General features: G+C 49.4%; 1 protein-coding gene across 1 annotated transcript in view; it reads left to right on the top strand.

Annotated features, from left to right (window-relative positions):
• The window catches only part of DOCK2 (dedicator of cytokinesis 2), a 2,333,210-nt gene that overhangs the window by 423,421 nt on the left and 1,890,087 nt on the right, over nt 1-19,702 (top strand). The window lies entirely within an intron of this gene.

The following is a 19,702-nucleotide window of genomic DNA, read 5'->3' on the forward strand; positions in this document are numbered from 1 at the left end:
TGTTGCTTCTCTAATTTTGCCATCTACCCTTAACTGAGTTTGTAGAAGAGTCAGTTCTTAGTAATACCCCAAGGAGATCTTTACAAGAGTGATCCTACGTGCTCTGCCAGCTCCCCCTGTCTGGTCCGGGCTTCCAACGTAAATGGCAAGTGCTGCTTTCTTTGCAAACAATTTCATACATTTTTCAACAGGATTTCAACAGGAATACTGAATTATTTATTCCCAAACACTGTATAATAATAAAAAAAATATGGTGTGCGCTGAGACAAACGGTTCAGTGAGTTCTGGGCTCATGTCTGATAGGCGAGAAATCCAAGGGTACATGTAACATGTACCCCCTATTTCTGATCATTTTTACAAATAAAAGTGTGCCAGCATGACCCTATAATTAGTGTGTGTTTTTATACATAGGTTATTGTGCCATGCTTTAGTTTCTGGGTGCGCTCCAAATGGAATGAGAGAGGTCTTGACCGGTTTGGTGCAAACTGTGGTGAAGGCTGGCTGGCAGAGTTTCCTGATTTTCAAATTGCTGCTGTGTATACAGCAGGCTGTTTGGTCTGTTGGTGTGCTTGATACTATCTTACATCTCTCAAAGCCTTTGACTGTGCATCTTATGAGACAAGGCTTGGTGGATACCATTTGCTTTTCACTAGTTTGTCAGATTTAGCCTTTTCTCAATGATTGGATCCACGGGATCGTGGTGGGTGGTTGCTGGTGCACATTGAGATGCCTGATGGGTGTCAAGGAGTGAGTGTAGCCGTATTCCGAATGGCTCTTAGGAAGGAGTTTGTCAGATTAAGTGATTTTGAAGTTTCTCACCCAGAAGACAGTAGCGACTGGTGGCTCATGTATTACCATCTCTTTGAGTTTGTCAGTATTTCTGGAATGGATGAGGGTGTGATCAGCCCAGGAACAAGGCCCTAACGCTCATCATGGGCTGGAATGGTGACCAGTTATGCAAATTCCACGTTGACTATATCTATATCATAACTACATAATGAATGAATGGTTAGGTAGGTCGTTATAGGTGAAGCCTCAAGGCAACTCAATATCATGTGTTCTGCAAACTAACTCAGCTGCACTCAATCGCTTCTGCCTTATAAGCAGGCCAAGACACAAGACCGTGACTTTAAGTTTACAAAAAGACCACTTTATTAGGTAAACTGACCCCCTCGGCTATCTTGTTGTGCTCCAATGTGAAGCCATGGCCCACGCATCATATGAATGTCAGAAGGTCCTTTAGTGTAGATATGTCAGCTAGGCACCACCTTGTGCTCACATCACCGATAGACACAATTTGCACAATGGTTAAATCTTACCAACTAATTTGAGCTTTCTTTGTGGGCGGTGCTTCATGGTGCTGTAATCTTTGTTGATGTACTGCAACAGGTTCTCTAGATTGAATCACAAATGATCGACTTAACAAATAACTGGCCTTCTCTTTTATGTTGTCTCTGAACTGTGGTCATAATTTAATTCAAACATCAGGTTTGCTACAGCTGTTTAAAATTCATGTCATTGCGTGTTTTATGTGAAAAGACGTGGCAATGGAGATACATTGAACTACCACCCTTGATTTAAATGTCTCTATCGTGTAACTTTATCCACTACTTCCTGATTTAAGCCTGTTCAAGAATTTACTTCTACCGTCAATTCAGCACCTGGAAGGTCTCTGGCATCACCAGTGATATCTGTCGAGAAAGGGTATTCAGAGCTCTCGGTGATAAGAGGTGGCTTCCATCTGTCTGCGCCTGTAATTTCTCCAGTGTTCTTTAAGAGCCTCATCCTTGGAAATATGTCCCTTGTGAAGCAGTGTCTGCAGTGTAACAGAAGACACCCTGATGCCCTTGCTCCCGGGTCAGTGACTGGAGCTACACAGTGACGTGTGAATCCGATCCATCATCCGGGATTGTGTTAAACGTCATCTGGGCCAGCAGCCTGCTCTGGCCATGTTTGGAGCAGACACACACAAACCCCCGGAGCACCGGGAACCATGTGTGCGAGTTGTCCAGGCTATAATTAGTCTGTTTTGTCATGGAAATTTGAACTACGTTTGTAAATTCATACTCTTTTAAGGAGGCAATCTGTGTAAAGTGCCAATGAAGCTGTCAATAGGTTTAACAAGCATCTAGGCAATGTGAGGGGGAAGGGGTGGCATTGCGGTCTGAGAGCTGAAAGCAATAGATGGGGAGCAGAGCCGATCCTTACTGGGCTCGTGGGGTAACGCTTGTGACAAGCGTTCTTAAGTAAAAAAAGTGTCCGGAAACAGTGCCCTACAATGCCTGCTGCGCCATCTGAAAGGTATTTGGGGGTACGCTCGGGGAGGTCTAAACACCAGAAAAGGCATTACCTATGCATGCCCTTCGCTAATGGAGAGGATAGAAAATAGAGCAAAGGTGGTGACAGCAAATGGTAGGCGTATGGGGGGACTGCAAGCCCAGATGTAGCTACAGCACATCTCGGTTGGACATTGAGTATTGATGAGGCCGGTTATTTGCGACCCCATTGGGAATCGCAAAATATGTCTGAGATACATTAACTCCTTCGCTGCGGTGGCTATTCTGCCGCAGCGCTAAGGAGGCTAGGGGGGCAGCGTGGCGCTCATACGCTGGTGACAGAACCGCTCCGTAACCAGCCTCGGGTGAGCTGTGCTGATGACGGAGCGGTTCCGGTTCCGTCATGGCCCCACCCGCTCAATAGAACACGCCGCGCAGGTGCGAAATCAACGCCGCGCAGGCGCGTCGGGCGGGCCATGACGGAACCGCTCCGTCATCGGCACAGCGCCACCGTGGCTGATGACGGAGCGGTTCCGTCATCAGCATCGATGTGGTTAATACATTCTGTTCTGCAAGTCGTAAAAATCGCAATTTGAGACCCGCAAAATGCCATGGTCATACATATCACCCATAGAGTAATTGAGTGCATGTTCAATGAATGGGTGAGAGTATGAAAGCAGCCCACAGATACACAGAAAACATACAATCATGCACCACAGAGGCAGTGCAAATAGAACCCATGCACACAAAAGCAAGCACTCTTGTAAGTGCTGCCTGAGGGATGCCTGTCTGTTCATGAGTCAGTTTCTGTTGTGACTGTGCTTGTGCTCTGTGCACCTGCTTTTAATGGTGTTAGGCTGTGCATGCACTGTAAAAGAGCCAGACATGTTGGCTTCCATGTCCTGCATCTGAAAGGAAACGGCCGAAAACCCTGTACAGGAAACACACATGAGAGCTCTGCAAAAAATGAAAATACATAGAGACTTGCTCAGGGGGTTGCATAACTGCAATGCACCAGGATGGAAATGCTTTGGAGCCCAGTAGAAGGGGAATGCACCACTGCACTCAGGAAGGCCATTCACCTGTGCTTTACATCGAGAAGGAAACATACACAGGAGTAAAGTAAAGAGGGGTTATGTCACTAAACAGGTAACAATTCCTGGGGCTGTTCTGGTGGAAACCCTCGTATATCACCATATAAAAGAACCTGGACCCAAAGGAAGAGAAGCGAGAGAGGGAGCACAGCATTTGCCGATCCATGTTGTTTCTCCCTAGGCAACTGCTGTCCATCATCTTTCACTCACAATTTCACACTGATTTTCATGCCCAGGGAATATCACATTTACATTTACAGAATTTGACTACAAATATAAATGATTACAACAATCTAGGTCAGATATAATGATCCAACTTTCTTCAGGAAGGGGAGGGGGGGCTGACATGTAGTGTAAAAAGTGACGATTTTAATAATAAAAAGGATCCACAATTATTTGCAGTAAATATTCGTCTGTAGGGCTCTATTAACCCATAGTGATGTTTTTACGGACTTAGCTCTACAATAATGCACTGTTTCTTTATTGTCCAATCACGAATAGTCATCCACCTCACCATTTTGAAGTCTGAAGCTATGACCATTCTGTCATCATGACCCTGCTTTGCCAAGTCCCTCAGATGGGGTGTTACGACCAGAGCTACCGACTTTGAAATTGGGGAACTGGTTTCGAGGTTCGGTGTTGGCTCAGCATCGGCTCAGCATCCTGTAATTCTAAGCAAATCACTTCATCTCCTGTGCCTCAAAAAACATTGTTGCCTATGTAAAGAGCTCTAACACCCTCAGGTATAGTTTAGGCTGTATAAAAAAATGACAAAAAAGCATGCCAAAATGTAGTTCTTAAGTGCCAAAAATGTCCTTGATTCCACTTTGTCAGCATTAATTTTATTAGGTCTCGTGTTTACAGTGCATGCTCTGTCTCTACAAGGATTTTGTTTGCTGTTAGTGAACTTGGAGCCCTCCCCTTACTTACCCTTGGTGGGTTTCACAGCCACTTTCAATTGCTTGCTTCCTGCTGGTCAGTTCTGTGGTTTGCACTTCCCTCTTCTTGCATGTGACCCTCCCCTAGAGCATAGCCCAAGTACATTTGTCTTTACACTGCTCATACTTTTTGGGCCTATTTTCTTTTTGTGGAGGCGGAGCCACCTTACAGAGTGTAACTTTCCTAGCTGGCTCTGTCATCTTCCCCATCCTGTCTGTTTGCCTGGCTCCCTTCCTTCCCTCTCACTGCGTACTCACGCCCTTGTTTGTTTCATCTTTCACCTCTGTTTGCAACTGTGTTATTCTTTTACCAATTTTAATTTGCCTGAGATTGTGTTTAGGGCAGTGAGGGGACCTTGCACACTTTATCACTTGAAGAGGACTGCTTGCCTGTTATACACACACTCTGTCGCATTTCGTTTCCTTTAAAATAACAAAATGTGCTTCCCACCTCTCTTCACTTGCAATGTTGTGGGTGGAATTGTATTCATTTTTTACATGTGTATTTAATTAATGTGCACCCTTTCCATTAATTTTATTTAAATTAAATTATTTAATACATTGAAATTAAACAGATCGTTTAACTCAACATGATGCATATTTACTATCAAATTACCAATTATCCACATTACTTTTTACCCATCCCATTCGCTATATTAAGCACCACCAACCCCCCCCAAAAAAGTGGTGTTCATTATATCATAATACTTTTTTAAGACAGCCATTGTTCGTGTTGGTACTTCCCTTCCATTTCACCTTTTATTTCAAAGCTCATGCCATCCCGCAAGCATTATTAAATAACAAAAGAATAATGGCTGTTTCATAGCAATTTAAAATAAAACATTGAACATACTGTACAACCACAATGCTGTACATCACAGCTATGGTAAACTAAACCAATAACTCTTGCTGAGGTGAAACCTATTGGCTTAACAATGCTTGTTTCCCTTTTGCCAGTAAACAGTTGTGCTGTCTTCCTATTTGAAGTCCTTTTTATCTATAACAATCACATAGGTTTTTTTTAGGTACATTCCTCCCATATTTGTCCTTTATTTCTGACCCTTACTTTCTATTAAGATTTTTCTTTTTAAGGATAGCATAATACGCCAATAAAAATTCAGTATTTCTGAAGAGAGACTGCAAATGCCTTTAGTCTGTAATCTAACATGAATTCTTCAGTCAGGGCACTTAAGGAAATGATGAACAATTGTACAGTGTTGTAATACCAAGGCTGTCCGTCATAAAACTAATACATGAGGTGACGACTGAGGCAGCAGACAGAGTCCGCGTGGTTTAAAATGGAAACAGTCACATACTTGTGGTGCGAGGAAAAACAACACTTGTCTGATCATACTGAAAAATGAGTGCTGAAGGTCAGTGCTATCCCAAGATTATTTACAGATCTGCAGATGTTCGTGAAATAGAGAGATCTTGCATCTGAGGAAAATGATGCCCTTAGTGCGGTTGTCAATGCCAAGGTCCTGTAATAGGAAGCTTAAGATGCTGGCTTAAATCCTGCAACGTGGGATAATGTGTAGAGCAATGGATTGCTTTGTCACTTAGGTTTCTTTATGACTAAAATCGATCACATTCGCTCCCTGTGCTGATTATTGGTGAAGCAACATTTTTCTAAAGGGGATTTTTCATGTGCTTGCACTTGACACCCTGTAGATATTGTCATGCAGAGCAGGAAAGGAACACCTCAGCATGAATAACATTTTACTGCGCCAAAGATCTGAATAGGAAAAGAGTGTTGCTGTATTCCACTCCTATCATAGGAATTTTAATGGGTACAAAAGCAACGCTGCAAGAGTTTGTAATTGCAGCCCCATATTGCAGCGAGCACGTCTGCAGTTCTGTATGGTCTGTAGTCTTCCAGTGAGTTTCTTGGTGATCTCGGCATCAAGGATGTTCCCAAAGTCCATCTTACTGGTGACGTGAGTGCTTCTGCAGTCTTTTCCAGTTTTCTGGGTCTGGGTCCATGGTCGGCCGTTCACCAGTTGGAATGCCATGGTGAGGTGTTCACTACTTCCGTCTTGTCCATGTTGACCTTGATACAGTTGGCTTTCATCCAGTTAGTTACTTTAGTCATGCAGGCAGTGAAAGAGTATCTTTTGTTGAGGATCTTGTCCAAGAGTTAGAGTATGAGTTGCATGTCATCTGCATCAGGTCAAAGGTGGTTGTGCATGGATGACATTGGCAAGAGGAATCGTGTGTGTGTTGAATAGGGTGGGGCTGAGAGATTCACTAGAGGGACACAGTTGATTAGTTTCCAGATTTCTGAGGAGTAAGGTGCCAAGCTTACAGCTTGTGTTCTGTCTGTTAAGATGGAACAGATCCAGATGAGAGAGGGTCCATGGATACCAATCTCATACAGTGTCTGATGAGGATGAGTTGTGAGGCTGTCATATGTTGCAGAGAGGTCCAGGGAAATGAAGGCTGCCTTATCTCCTCTGTCAGAATCATGTGGATGTGTTCTGTGGTAGCAATGAGTGCTATTTCTGCACTGTAGTTGAGCCTAAATCCAGACTGCATGGCATTGAGGAGCTGGTGGTTGCTCAGATGGTCAGTGAAACATTGGCAGATTAGCTTCTCTAAGACCTTTTTTGGGTATGGTAGGTGGGAGATAGGTTTGTATTTGGAACCATGGCTGAGTCGGCGGATGGTTTCTTGAGCAGGGGCATGATGGTGGCATGTATGCAGGTGTCCAGGACTGTGGCTGAGCTGATGGAGGCATTAGGAACGGGTGTTAGTTCTTTACTGATTGGCAGGAGTAATTTTATTATGATTGAGCACCCAAGTTAATAGTCTTCATGGTAGCAGTGCAGTTGACAGTGGGGATGTTAGGCCTTGAGGCCAGGGTTCATTCATCTGCTGTGATGGCAAGTTGAGTTGCAATGGTAAAGGGGTCCGGTTAAGACTCAAAGTTACTATATATATGGAGGTGATTTTGTTGCAGAAGAATTCTGAGAGCTTGTTCCAAACATCTTGTGAGAGACTGATGTTTCTGGAGACAGCAGGAGGGTAAACAACGTTTATGCCGAAACTTTTTTCTCGCATGGATTCACAAGGCTGTCGTTACAACTACCGCATTGTGATTCCGCATACCATTACTTCGCAAGTCGGAACAACGACTTGTGGAGGGGGTGGAAGGTGTTGGATTTAAAATCCGCACAGACTGGAGTTGGAATAGTAAATTATACAATTCCAACATCCAGCGCCCCTCTCCGCAAGTCGTTGTTCCGACTTGCGGAGTAATAGTATGCGGGAAAAAAGACTGCAGGACAAAGACCTATATTCCAGCAGGAGGGATGGTAAAATCTTTGATGATAGAAACATTTTCCTTGCTACTGTTAGTGCTGGCATTGATGTCATCTGCAAGAGCTGTGCACTTGGTATTATGTATCTACTGGTGGTAGCGTCTAAGGGCTGATTTGAAGATGTCTTTATCTGCATTGACTTTTCTGCATTGACTTTTTCACCATTTGCGCTCCAGTTGCTTGCAGTGGCATTTCTTCAGCCTGAGTTCTTCTTTGTAACAGCTGGCTGTGGCTCTAACCTTTGGATTGCGCTTTGGGAAGCCAAGGTATGCAGGGATCCAGCTGTTGGGGTTTTTTATGGCATTCAGCAAGATGGTGTGCTCAGGCGATGCTCAAAGAGGGTGGAAGCCCACTCCTCTTTTGTTATGCCTTTCCAGTTCCGGCTGGCTGATTCTGTGGTGGTAGGTCTGTGACGGTGTGGGACGAGTATACTGAAGCTGATGAGGGCATGTTCTGTCCAGATCACAGTTGCTTGCTTGTCAACTGCGATGTTGCTGATTCAGGAGAAAAATGGGTGCAATAGGTGTGTGGCAGAATAGGTGGATTTGGTAACATGATGGGTGAGGCCAAGATTTGTGAAATTTTCATGAAGGACCATAGAGTTTTGGTCAGTGCAGGTGAAAGTTAAAGTCTCTGAGGAGGACAAACACGCTTGCATTGATGATGAGGGGTGCAACAAAGCCTGTGATGTTACTGGAAAAACTGATGGGGTTCAGGTACTCTCTATGCAAGGGTTCTGCCCAGGGAGAAGTTGACTGTGAAGTGTATCTTGAATGTCAGGTGTTCCATGCAGCTGGAGGGGGTGTCCATGTAGGTGGTGCAGCTGATGGCATCTTTGAATATGATGCAACTTTACCTCTGGACTTGTGCTGACGTTCTTGCCTAATGATCTTGTAGCCAGCAAAGATGACAGTAACTATGTCTGGTGCCAAGGTTGGGTGTAGCCATGGCTCTGGGAGAAAGAGCAGGCCCGGAGTGTGGTCATGCAGCAGGCCCCATTAATCTGTGGTATGTTTGATAGCGAGCTGGCATTGGGGAGCATGCATGTGAGTGTGGCATGTTGTTTGGGTGCTGTTTGGTTTGTGTGGGCAAGTGGGCTGCCAGGTGCGGTTTGTGCATAAGTGGTGGATGTAGAATGTGGGAAAGTACATGAAAACTTGCAGGAAGTGTAAGTGAACACTCCTTCTGTGTTCTTTGGTGTGGTATGGCAGCAGGGTAGTGAGCTGCAGCCAAGGTTATGTGCATGGAGGAGCACAGCAGGGTATAAGTGGATATGGGGAGAACCAATCAATCAATCAATCAATCAATCAATCAAAGCATTTGTATAGCGCACTACTCACCCGGAGGGTCTCAAGGCGCTAGGGGAGGGGGGGTCCGCTACTGCTAAACAGCCAGGTCTTGAGCTGCTTCCTGAAGGCGAGGTGGTCCTGGGTCAGGCGGAGGTGAGTCGGGAGGGAGTACCAGGTCTTGGCGGCGAGGTAGGAGAAGGATCTTCCCCCTGTGGTAGCTCTTCAGATGCGGGGGACGGCGGCGAGGGCGTGGCCGGTCGATCGAAGCTGGCGTTTGGGAGCGTAGAAGTTGAGGCGGCTGTTGAGGTATCCTGGGCCTTGGTTGTGCAGGACTTTGTGTGCGTGGGTGAGGAGACGGAAGGTGATTCTCTTGTTGACCGGGAGCCAGTGCAGGTCTCTCAGGTGTCCGGAGATGTGGTTGCGACGGGGGATGTCCAGGATGAGTCGTGCTGAGGCGTTCTGGATCCGCTGGAGTCTCTTCTGGAGTTTGGCGGTGGTTCTGGCATAGAGGGAGTTGCCGTAGTCCAGTCGGCTGGTGACGAGGGCCTGGGTGACCGTCTTCCTGGTCTCGGTGGGGATCCACCGGAAGATCTTGCGTAGCATGCGTAGGATGTTGAAGCACGACGGGGAGACGGCGTTGACTTGTCTGGTCATGGAGAGGGAGGAGTCCAGGATGAAGCCCAGGTTGCGTGCGTGATCTGTTGGTTTGGGTGCGCTGCCTAGGGCGGGGGGCCACCAGGAGTCGTCCCAGGCGGAGGGTGAGGATCCCAGGATGAGGACTTCCGTCTTGTCCGCGTTCAGTTTCAGGCGGCTGTTCTTCATCCATTCGGCTACCTCTTTCATCCCTTCGTGTAGGTTGGCTCTGGCGGTGGCTGGGTCGTTGGTGAGCGAGAGGATCAGCTGGGTGTCGTCGGCGTAGGAGATGATGTTGAGGTTGTGCTGGCGTGCGATGGCTGCGAGGGGACTCAGTAGACGTTGAAGAGGGTTGGGCTGAGCGAGGAGCCTTGAGGAACGCCGCAGATGACTTCGGTGGCTTCTGATCTGAACGGGGGGAGGCGGACTCTTTGTGTCCTTCTGGCGAGGAAGGAGATGATCCACTTCAGTGCCTTCTCCTGGACTCCGACGTTGCTGAGGCGCTGTACTAGGGTACGGTGGCAGACAGCGTCGAAGGCCGCGGAGAGGTCTAGGAGGATGAGGGCCGCTGTTTCTCCATTGTCGAGCAGGGCTCGGATGTCATCAGTTGCTGCGATCAGGGCGGTGCTGTGGTTGGCCCGAAAGCCAGGCTGCGAGAGGTCGAGGGATCCGTTCGTCTTGAGGAAGGCGGCCAGCTGCTTGTTGACGGCCTTCTCGATGACTTTTGTGGGAAACGGGAGCAGCGAGATGGGTCGGTAGTTCTTGAGGTCGGTGGGGTCGGCTGATGGCTTCTTTAGTAGGGCGCTGAGTTCGGCGTGCTTCCAGCTCTCCGGGAAGGTAGCGGTGTCGAAGGAGGTGTTGATGATGTCCCGCAGGTGGGGTGCGATGACAGCGTCGGCCTTGTTGAAGACGTGGTGAGGGCAAGGGTCGGTCGGAGATCCGGAGTGGATGGAGTTCATCGTGCGGACGGTGTCTTCGGTGCTGATCGGGGTCCAGGCGCGGAGGGTGGTGGTGGGGGGCGGTGGTGCGGTCGTGGCGTGTGTCGGTTGAGTGCTGAAGCTGTTGTGTACGTCCGCGATCTTGTTGTGGAAGTAGGAGGCGAGGGAGTTGCAGAGGTCTTGCGAAGGGGTGATGTCGTTGTTTCCGGCGTTGGGGTTGGAGAGTTTGTTAACGATGTTGAAGAGTTCCTTGCTGTTGTGTACGTTGTTGTCCAGTCGTTCCTTGAATGCAGTTTTCTTGGTGGTGTGGATCAGTTGGTGGTGTTTTCGGGTGGCGAGCTTGAGGGCAGTCATGTTGTCCGGTGTTGGGTCTCTGCGCCAGGCTTTCTCAAGGGCTCTGCAGTTCTTCTTGGAGCTCTTGAGTTTGTCGGTGAACCATGGGGCTTTCTTGCTGCTGGGTCTGCTAGGCGGGGTCATCAGAGGGGCGAGGTCCAGATTGCCGACCCTTCTATCGGGCGGATAACATACTGTCGCCGGAAGCGGGACGGGGTCTGCAAAGAGCCGCTCCAATTTCACATGAGGGATGCCTGGATCCCCATGAATCCACGTATGAAGGTGGGCACTCTGAGCAAGCCTATAGTATCGCTCCAGATCTGGAGCCCCAAGGCCTCCCTGTTCGTACGGAAGGGTGAGCGTTTGCCACTGCACCCGCGGTTGTTTGCCCCCCCACGCCAGGCGGACAAGGGTCTGGGTAAGTTGCCGGAAAAAGGCTTTGGAAAGGACTACTGGTATATTCACGAATAGAAAAAGGAACCTGGGGAGCACCACCATCTTCATGAGCGCAATCCTGCCTATGAGTGAAAGCGGGAGCCTAGACCACACCTCGACATCATCCATCAGTTTTGAGTAGGCCACTCCATAATTCTCGCGGATCAGAACCTCCGGGTCTGTATGAATGCGTATCCCTAAGTAGCGAATAGAGTCCGTGGTCCACTGCAAGGGGTACTCCGAGTCAAAAGGGAGCGTCACCAGTGTCAGGGGCAATGCTACTGATTTAGACCAGTTGACGCGGAGGCCCGAAAGAGCCCCGAACCTCACCACCTCCCGCAGTACCGCAGAGAGGTTAATCTCCGGGTCCCGGACGTATAGCAGAGTGTCATCCGCATATGTGGAGATACCAATTTGGTACGTCGGAAAGTTGATCCCTTCAAACCGATGGTACTCTCGTATAGCGCAGGCGAGAGGCTCCGCTACCATGGCATACAGCAACGGAGAGAGGGGACAACCTTGACGCGTGCCCCTCCCAATTTCGATGGGAGCAGTGACCAGGTTACCTATCTTCAGTCTCGCAGAAGGTTTGTAGTATAGGGCTCCCAACATTTGCAAAAATGGCTCCCCGAGGCCGAATTTACGAAGGACCCTCAGCATGAACGACCACTCAACAGAATCGAAGGCCTTCTCCATATCTAAGAAGATGGCCACAGCTTTGTTTTCTTGTTTGACATGCTGGATCGTGCCCAGGACCGTGCGGATATTATAAGTGAGATTGCGTGAGGGAACAAACCCAGCCTGCTCCGGGGCAACCAGGTCCGGGACCAGCAGCGACAGGCGGGTCGCAAGAACTTTAGCATACAGTTTCGCGTCCACATTTATCCGCGATAGCGGCCGGTAGGAGCCACATTGATTAAGGGGTTTGCCAGGTTTAGGGATGGTGATGAGCAGCGCCTCTCTCATGGACTTCGACATGCTGCCCTGCTGGCAAATATCATCAAACAAGAGCATCAGGTACGGGACCAGTTGCGCCTGAAAGGCTTTGTAGAAGGATACCGTGAGACCATCCGCACCAGGAGCGCTACCGGACTTCATGCCCTCCAGTGCTTCCGATATCTCCTCCTTCTGGATGGGGGCCATAAGAAACTCCCTCTGCCAGTCGGCCAGGAAGGGCATCTGAAGGTAGCTCAGATAGTCGTCGATTTCTTCCTCGAGATGTGCGTCCCTCGAGGAGTAGAGGGCAGTGTAGTAGGCGTGAAATTCCGCCAAGATATCTTGCTCCTCCGTAACCACCGTCCCAGCAGCCGTCACCAACTCCTCGATAACCAATGGGGGCCTACTGTTGCGCATAAGTTTAGCTAGGAGGGCACCAGGCCGCTCCCGTTCCCCATACGCACGCGCCGTCGCGTATTTGCCCATATGTTTAATTTCGCTGTCCGCTTCCCCCTGAAATTCATCTAGCAAGGATTTGAGCGCGACCGCATCAGCTGCGTCCCCCGAGTCCACCGCCCGACCTTCCAGGTTCGCTAGCTGCGTCTCGAGCAGCTGTAGGCGTCGCCTGATAGCTTTGAGCACCCCTGAGTGCTTCGCCATAGTCATCCCTCTGATGTAAACCTTAAATGCGTCCCAGAGAACCTGAACGCTGTCCACTGAGCCCACATTGGTTGCGAAATAGGTCTCTATGTCCTCGGCGAGTTCCCCTCTAAAGACCTCATCTAAGAGGGAGTACGGGGGGAACCTCCACGTGAAGGGGGGGATCCTCCTGGGAGGAGCCACCAGCAACAGGAGCAAGGGCGAGTGATCAGACAGCGTGCGCGGGAGAACCGTGCAACCCTTAACCATATCGAGCAAAACGCGGGAAACAAACCAATAATCTATGCGTGTGTGGATGTTGTGATAGGCCGAGTAGTGAGTGAACCCACCCCGCCCCGAGTGTCTATGCCGCCACACATCAAGTATATCAAGTTTCACACATTCCGACAAAAGGAGGGACGCGGAGGCTGCAGGGGACCTAGGGGGGCCCGCAGATCTGTCAAGGTCCGGGTTCAGCACCAAATTAAAATCCCCCCCCCACAGCATTCTAGAGCCCACAAACTGCCTGCAGCTGTCAGCAAGCGAAGAGTAAAACTCCGGGGAGTCGTCGTTGGGGCCATACACATTCACCAGCAGGAGATCATGATCTTTTCCAACACAACGTGCAACCACAAACCTCCCCTCCGGGTCCACTGCCACCCGGGTCAGCGACAGTCGGGATTTGGGATTAGCCCATATGAGCACCCCTCTAGCATGCGTTGTGAACCCCGCAGCGACACAAGCCGGGCCAAGGCCCCTCACCTGCAACATAGGGCTGGAAAGCGGTAAATGTGTCTCCTGCAATAAAGCAAGGTCAATGTGATGGCGTTGCAAATAGGCCAAGACCTTCCTGAGTTTGCGGAAATCGTTAAGCCCCCTTACGTTCCAGGACAGCAATCGCAAAGAGCCCAGAGAGCTCTCCGCACTCAGTGAGTCAGCAGTAGACATAGCAGATTAGAAAGTAAAATGTCGCAGAGCAGACAGTGTGATAGACACAGTGCAGTAGTTGGCAAAAACAAACCCCCCACCCGGCAAACCCTGAACCCCAAACAGCATGACAGCAATAATACACGAACAACCAAAGAACCGCCTCCCCCCCACCCACAGCCGACCATCCCCAACCCGGTCAGACAGGAATCATCACCACCCAGCATCCCCCCCGTACTCAACTATGAACTTTACAGAACCCCAAATAGCTCCCGAGGGAGCCAGAAGCCAAAAGCGCAGGGGCAGAGGGATCTAGCCAGCAAACGACTCAGCTGGGAAACCAGAGCTAGTAACCTCTCGCGTGCTCCCGTCCCGCCCCCCGCCCAGAAGTAGTGAGCCCTGCCAGCTCTAGTCTTCACAGTTCCTTAATACCAGTCTCTTATGCAGAGGGGTCTACCCCTGACCCCCCCGGCAAGTGGAGCGGCCCCCCACCCAATCCACGGAGCTAACCAACCAGTCCGGGAGTAAACAGGTAGATCTCACCCAAAAGACATGACTCGGTGGGTCCACACTGACTGAGTGTAAGTCTTTGCGCCGCCCAGCGCCAACAGATCAGCAGCGTCCCTCATGTGTCCGGCTACTCCTGGTCACTCAAGTGGGAGGAGGCGTCTAGGTCCTCTCGCCTACTTCCCTGATTGTTGCGGTTGTCCTTCTCCCATTCCTTTAAGGATTTCTTAAGATCTGCTGGGTCGGTAAAAAAGTGTGAGTGACCTTGCCTGTTGATGCGAAGCCTCGCAGGGTACAGCATGGCGTAGTCGAGCCCCAGGTCTTTCAGCTGTTTCTTGTAGGGGGCAAAGCGCTTCCTTTCCTCCTGTACTCTCGCCGTGAAGTCCGGGAAGAGGGAGATGTTCATGTCCTCGAACTGTAGTTTCCCCTTTTCTCTGGCTAGTCGCAGTGCCAAGTCTCTGTCCCGATAATTAAGCAGCTTTGCTATGATCGGTCGTGGCGGGAGGCCAGGTTGTGGTTTCGGCCCCAGAGTGCGGTGGGCCCGTTCAACAATAAACATAGGGGAGAAGACATCTTCCCCTAACAGGGTCCGAAGGAGTTTCTCCACGAACAGCTCCATTTTACCGGTGCTAGTGGATTCCGCCACGCCCGTAATGCGTAAGTTGGAGCGCCTCGAGCGTGCCTCCAAATCCTCAGTCTTATCTTGGATGACCTGGAGCAGTCGACTAAACTGTCTGCGGTCCTTATCCCACTCAGTTTGAGCCTCTTCCGCCTCCGTGAGCCGTCTCTCTGCCATGTCCAGCCTCTCCGCATGTTTGTCCACCCTCTCGGACATGCGGTCCATCCGGTACGTCAGCGCGTCGATTTTGGTGCTGATCTCTGTCATGCTGACTTGTAGACCTTTTTCCATCGTCCCCAGCATGTCCCGTATTTCAGAACATAGGGAGGTCTCGGACGTCATAGGGCGTGGAGGGGAAGTTTGTGTTGCCCCCTCGGCCCCTTTCGCCTTCCTCTGGTCGAAAGATAGCTTGGGCTGCGATCTGTCCCCTTTCCCCATGGCAGTTCTAGTGGACATACAGCCGACAGGGACAGAGGTGTGGAAACCACCACCTGTGATTTGCAGTCCGGCTTAGCGGTGGGCGCAGGTTTGTGGGTCTCCCCCGTCTAGGGTGATACGTCGCGGGACCGTTGCCCAAGATGGCGGCTTCCTGCACCAGAATGCCGATTTAATCGTTCCGCAGAACGTGTCTCTGGGCAGTACCCCACGTTGTCTGTTCGCCCAGTGGGTGGTCAAAGTGCTTCAGTGCTTGGGATCAGGGCACTCACCGCTCCTCCGATGTCCTCCCTCTGCGTGGTGCCGGACGCCGGGAGTCGGCGAACAGTGCTTCTCGCCGTCAACTTAGCAATTCTCCTCAGGGCCTCCCCATAGGCAATGTGGGCTCAGTGCACCCTCTGGCAGCCTCCTCCGCTCGTCGCCACCGGACAGGGGACAGTCCTCTCCGCTGCTTCTCAGCGCTGGGCGCGAGCGTAACCGCCGACCAGGAGCCTCTGCGGATGGCCGGGACCGCCTCGGGCACACACGCCGCACGCACTGCGACGTAACCCGGGCAGCCCGCTAGGTCAGGCTGGGGATCGCGGCCTGGGTCTTCGACGCTCCGTGCACTGCAGCACCAAGTCGCACCGCGTCTGTTCTTCGCCGGACAAAGGGGCCGCCGTCTCACCGAGGGTTCGTACGGGGGTCCCCCACAGGTTTTAATGCCGGCAGGGCCGATTCAGGATGTGTTTGCAGGAGTTTGGCGGGATATCGGCAAGGAGCTCCGCGCTCGCGCGTCTTACATAGACGCCGGCTAGCTCCGCCCCCCAAGTTTATTTGGTTTTTAACAAATATTTCAAAGGGATATCTTGTTTAACATAATACATATAAAAGCATCAAGAACAGATAATATCAAAATATGTGATCCCAAACTCCTCTTTCATACTGCACATTCATTCCTTCATAAATACCACCACTAAACACACAACTCAGTATCTCAATCACGCAATTAATCACATTCACACAAGCACAAAAGATGCATCAACTCCACAAGGTGGTCCTGAGACCAAATAATACGGCTTATCATGGCATAGGGGATAGGGGTAGATATCATCCAGCTTTCCTTTCACAGAAAACGCCAACGCGCGTTTCGGTGTGAGGCCCCAGCCGGGGCTACACCTTCTTCAGGGCGGGAAACGAAACAATGAATAAAGAGAGAGTGGGAAAACAGGAATCCTGTAAATGTGAATGAAACAGAACATGAGATCACACTTTCAAAATAGTGACTGATCTTTCTTTTCGAGAAAATCTTGAATAACTTCATAATAACAGTGCATACTTAATATGCTCAGGGACAGCCATAATATAATACATCGCATAAAAGATCAAAAACTAAGAAAACTGGAATAGTACAGGCAACAAGGTTCACAGACAATCAGATAATGTGAGATCATCTCACAATCACACTTTCACCAAAAGGTTTTGGTGCATCTACATTTACATTTGGCACAGTGACGAAAAAAGTGTCAGACACCCATAGGGAAAAGAAAAAGAGTGAAGAAAAGATACTAAGTACAAAATAAGAAATCAGGCACTGAAGTTTAAATGTGCCAAATGGTGTTGGAAAGCAATAAAGCTGTAATAAAAACAAAAACAGAACACATTCTGTCCCATCACCAAACCCATGAGTGAGGCCGGAGGTAAAAGAGGGGGGAACGCTAGGGGAATGCTAGGTGAGATATAATCTCTGAGCAACGCCTACCAAAGGGCAGGGAAGTTATAACCCACCAGCCTGCGAGACGCAACGAAAGAGGCCCCGGACAGATAACCTCACTAGAAGCCAAAAAACAGACGCTCTGTTCTGGGGAACTGAGTGGGATTAAAGAAAAGAAAATTATTTAAAATTATTTAAAAGGACTCAAAAGAGGATAGGAAAGAAATAGGAGGATGAGGAAACGGAAGGATGGGTGAGGAAGATGGAAAGGGGAGGACGGAAAAAGGGAGGGGGATGGAAAGGAAGCACGTGGAAATGGGGTAAAGAGAGGGGTGTTATTTAAGCAAATATAGCCGCCCGTTACAGAGTAATATTGAAACGGCACCTACCGAGTGAATGTCCAGAAGATTCCTAAGAGGGGCACGATCCTGGGATAAGGTATCTTTTTTGAAAGCCGGCAACACACGGACTTTCAATCGGGAGCCAGGGGCTTCCACGGGTAGCGGTTTCTAACACCCTCCGATCCGTAGATTCTATAATACAATAGAGGTAGACTTCAGATATCGACCCTGTAGAAAGGGTCCCCTAACTCACATAAGGGCCAGCCTCTCTTAGTGAAACCCGTACGGCTAATAGAAAGTTATACCATTTTCGTGCTGGCTACTGTTGACGCACAGTCAGGAGGGCGTAAAAGTCAACATAGCTACTGCGTTCTACTCGGGAGGAGGGGCACGAGGGCATCAATATCTACTAAGATGGAAAGCGGCTAGATGCCTCCGCTGGCCATGATAGTGTACACTAGGGTGACCAACTGGCATTGGTGCAAATTCAGGACGGTGAGTGTAAAAATTCAGGACAAAGGGTCAAAATTCAGGACACAAATTCAGGACAGGAGGTCAAATTTCAGGACAAAACTTTAGGACAATTGGATAAGTTTTACAGACACATCAGAGGTCGCGCAATAGTATATAAGTAAGCCCAGCCATATCCAAACATTCAACCAGTTGCAAACTTAGCCATCATGTATCCTTCCATCTATCATTTCACTCATCCATCCCTTCATTCATCCTTTCACTCATCAATCCATTATCCATCCATCCACTCTTTCACCCTATACATCTGTACACTCATCCATCCACTCTTCTACCCATCCACCCATTCACTCATCCATTCAGCCATTTACCCTTTCACCCATCTAGCCATCCTTTCATTTATTCATCCATCACCCATCCACCCTTTCAGTTATCCATCCATCCATCCATCCATCCATCCATCCATCCATCCTTTCAGTCATCCATCCTCCCTTTCTCTCTCCATCGACCCTGCAATCCTTCCTTCCATCCATCCATCCATCCATCCACCCTCCCATCCATCCATCTACTCATCCACTCATGAATCCATCCATTGGCCCTATCACTCATCCATCATTCCTCTCATCCATTTATCCTTTCACTCCTTCACTCATCTATTCATCCTTTTGTCCATCTACCCTCCCTTTCACTCACTCATCCATCCTTACATCCACCCTTTCACTCATCCGTTCATCCATTCACCCTTGCACTTAACAATTCATCAACCCATCCATCCATCATTTCACTCATCCATCCACCCACTCACTCATCATCCACCTTTTCACTCATCCATTGTTTCAATCATCCATCCACCCTTTTACCCATCCAGCTACCCTTCAACCAATACATCCAGCTATTTACCTTTTCTCTCCTCCATCCTTCCAATCACTCATCAATCCATCCATCCTCTCTCATTATCCATCTATTCAATCTTTCATTCATCCATTCACCCTTTCACTAATTCATCCAGCCATCCACCCATCCCTTCACTTACTCACTCGCCCACCTTAACATATTAATTTTTAGCTGAGCCTTTTTGAGAAGAGGCCCACCAAGAACTTCACCCTCGCTGCAGGAGCCATTCCAGGACTGGAACAGAAGCCACCCAGGGCAGAGACAGATCCACCACATGGGGGAACGGGAGCTATCACAGGCGCGGGGCGGGGGGGCAGGAGCCACCACATGGGGGGACAGGAGCATTCACTGGGGGGGGGGGGGCAGGAGCTATCCCAGATGGGGGAACAGGATCCACCAGGGATGGCACCGAAGTGGGCGTGCAGTATTCTAGTATCATCTTGGTCTCTTCCAGGGTGGGGTAGGGCTTTTCACCCCCTCCTGGACAAGACAATGAGAAGACAGGCTCTCTTTCCAAAATGTTACTTTCGCCATCTCCAACTGTGATGTACAGTACTTAAAGGAGATACTCCGAGAGAACTGATTGTCCTCCATACTTTGTTAATCAGTGTGGGTGCGATTGTGCCATTTCTTTATTTTATTACATTATAGACTGCATGTTTGCAGAACCGAGGTTTGTTAAACCACGTGCTGTCTCGGTGTAATGGGGCCGGTTCTAGGATGTTTGGGGCCCTGGGATGTCTGAGGCTCCTCTAAATTGCAGAGACATGATGCATTCAGGGCTGTTTGCATCTGAATAGATGCCCCTGCTCCTGAAGCGGCAGCCCCTTCCTCTCAGTCACCTCCAAGCACCTCTTAACAGCTCATCAAGGGCTGGAGGTGTGAGGGTTGCCATCCCACTGTGCCTCTCCAATGCTGTTGGGTATCCCAGCTTGCATCGGAGTCTGTTAGAAACCCGACCCCAACAGCATCAGAGTCAAGAAG

The sequence above is a fragment of the Lissotriton vulgaris genome, chromosome 7 (genome assembly GCF_964263255.1).
Source record: "Lissotriton vulgaris chromosome 7, aLisVul1.2, whole genome shotgun sequence".
Lineage (NCBI taxonomy): Eukaryota > Metazoa > Chordata > Amphibia > Caudata > Salamandridae > Lissotriton > Lissotriton vulgaris.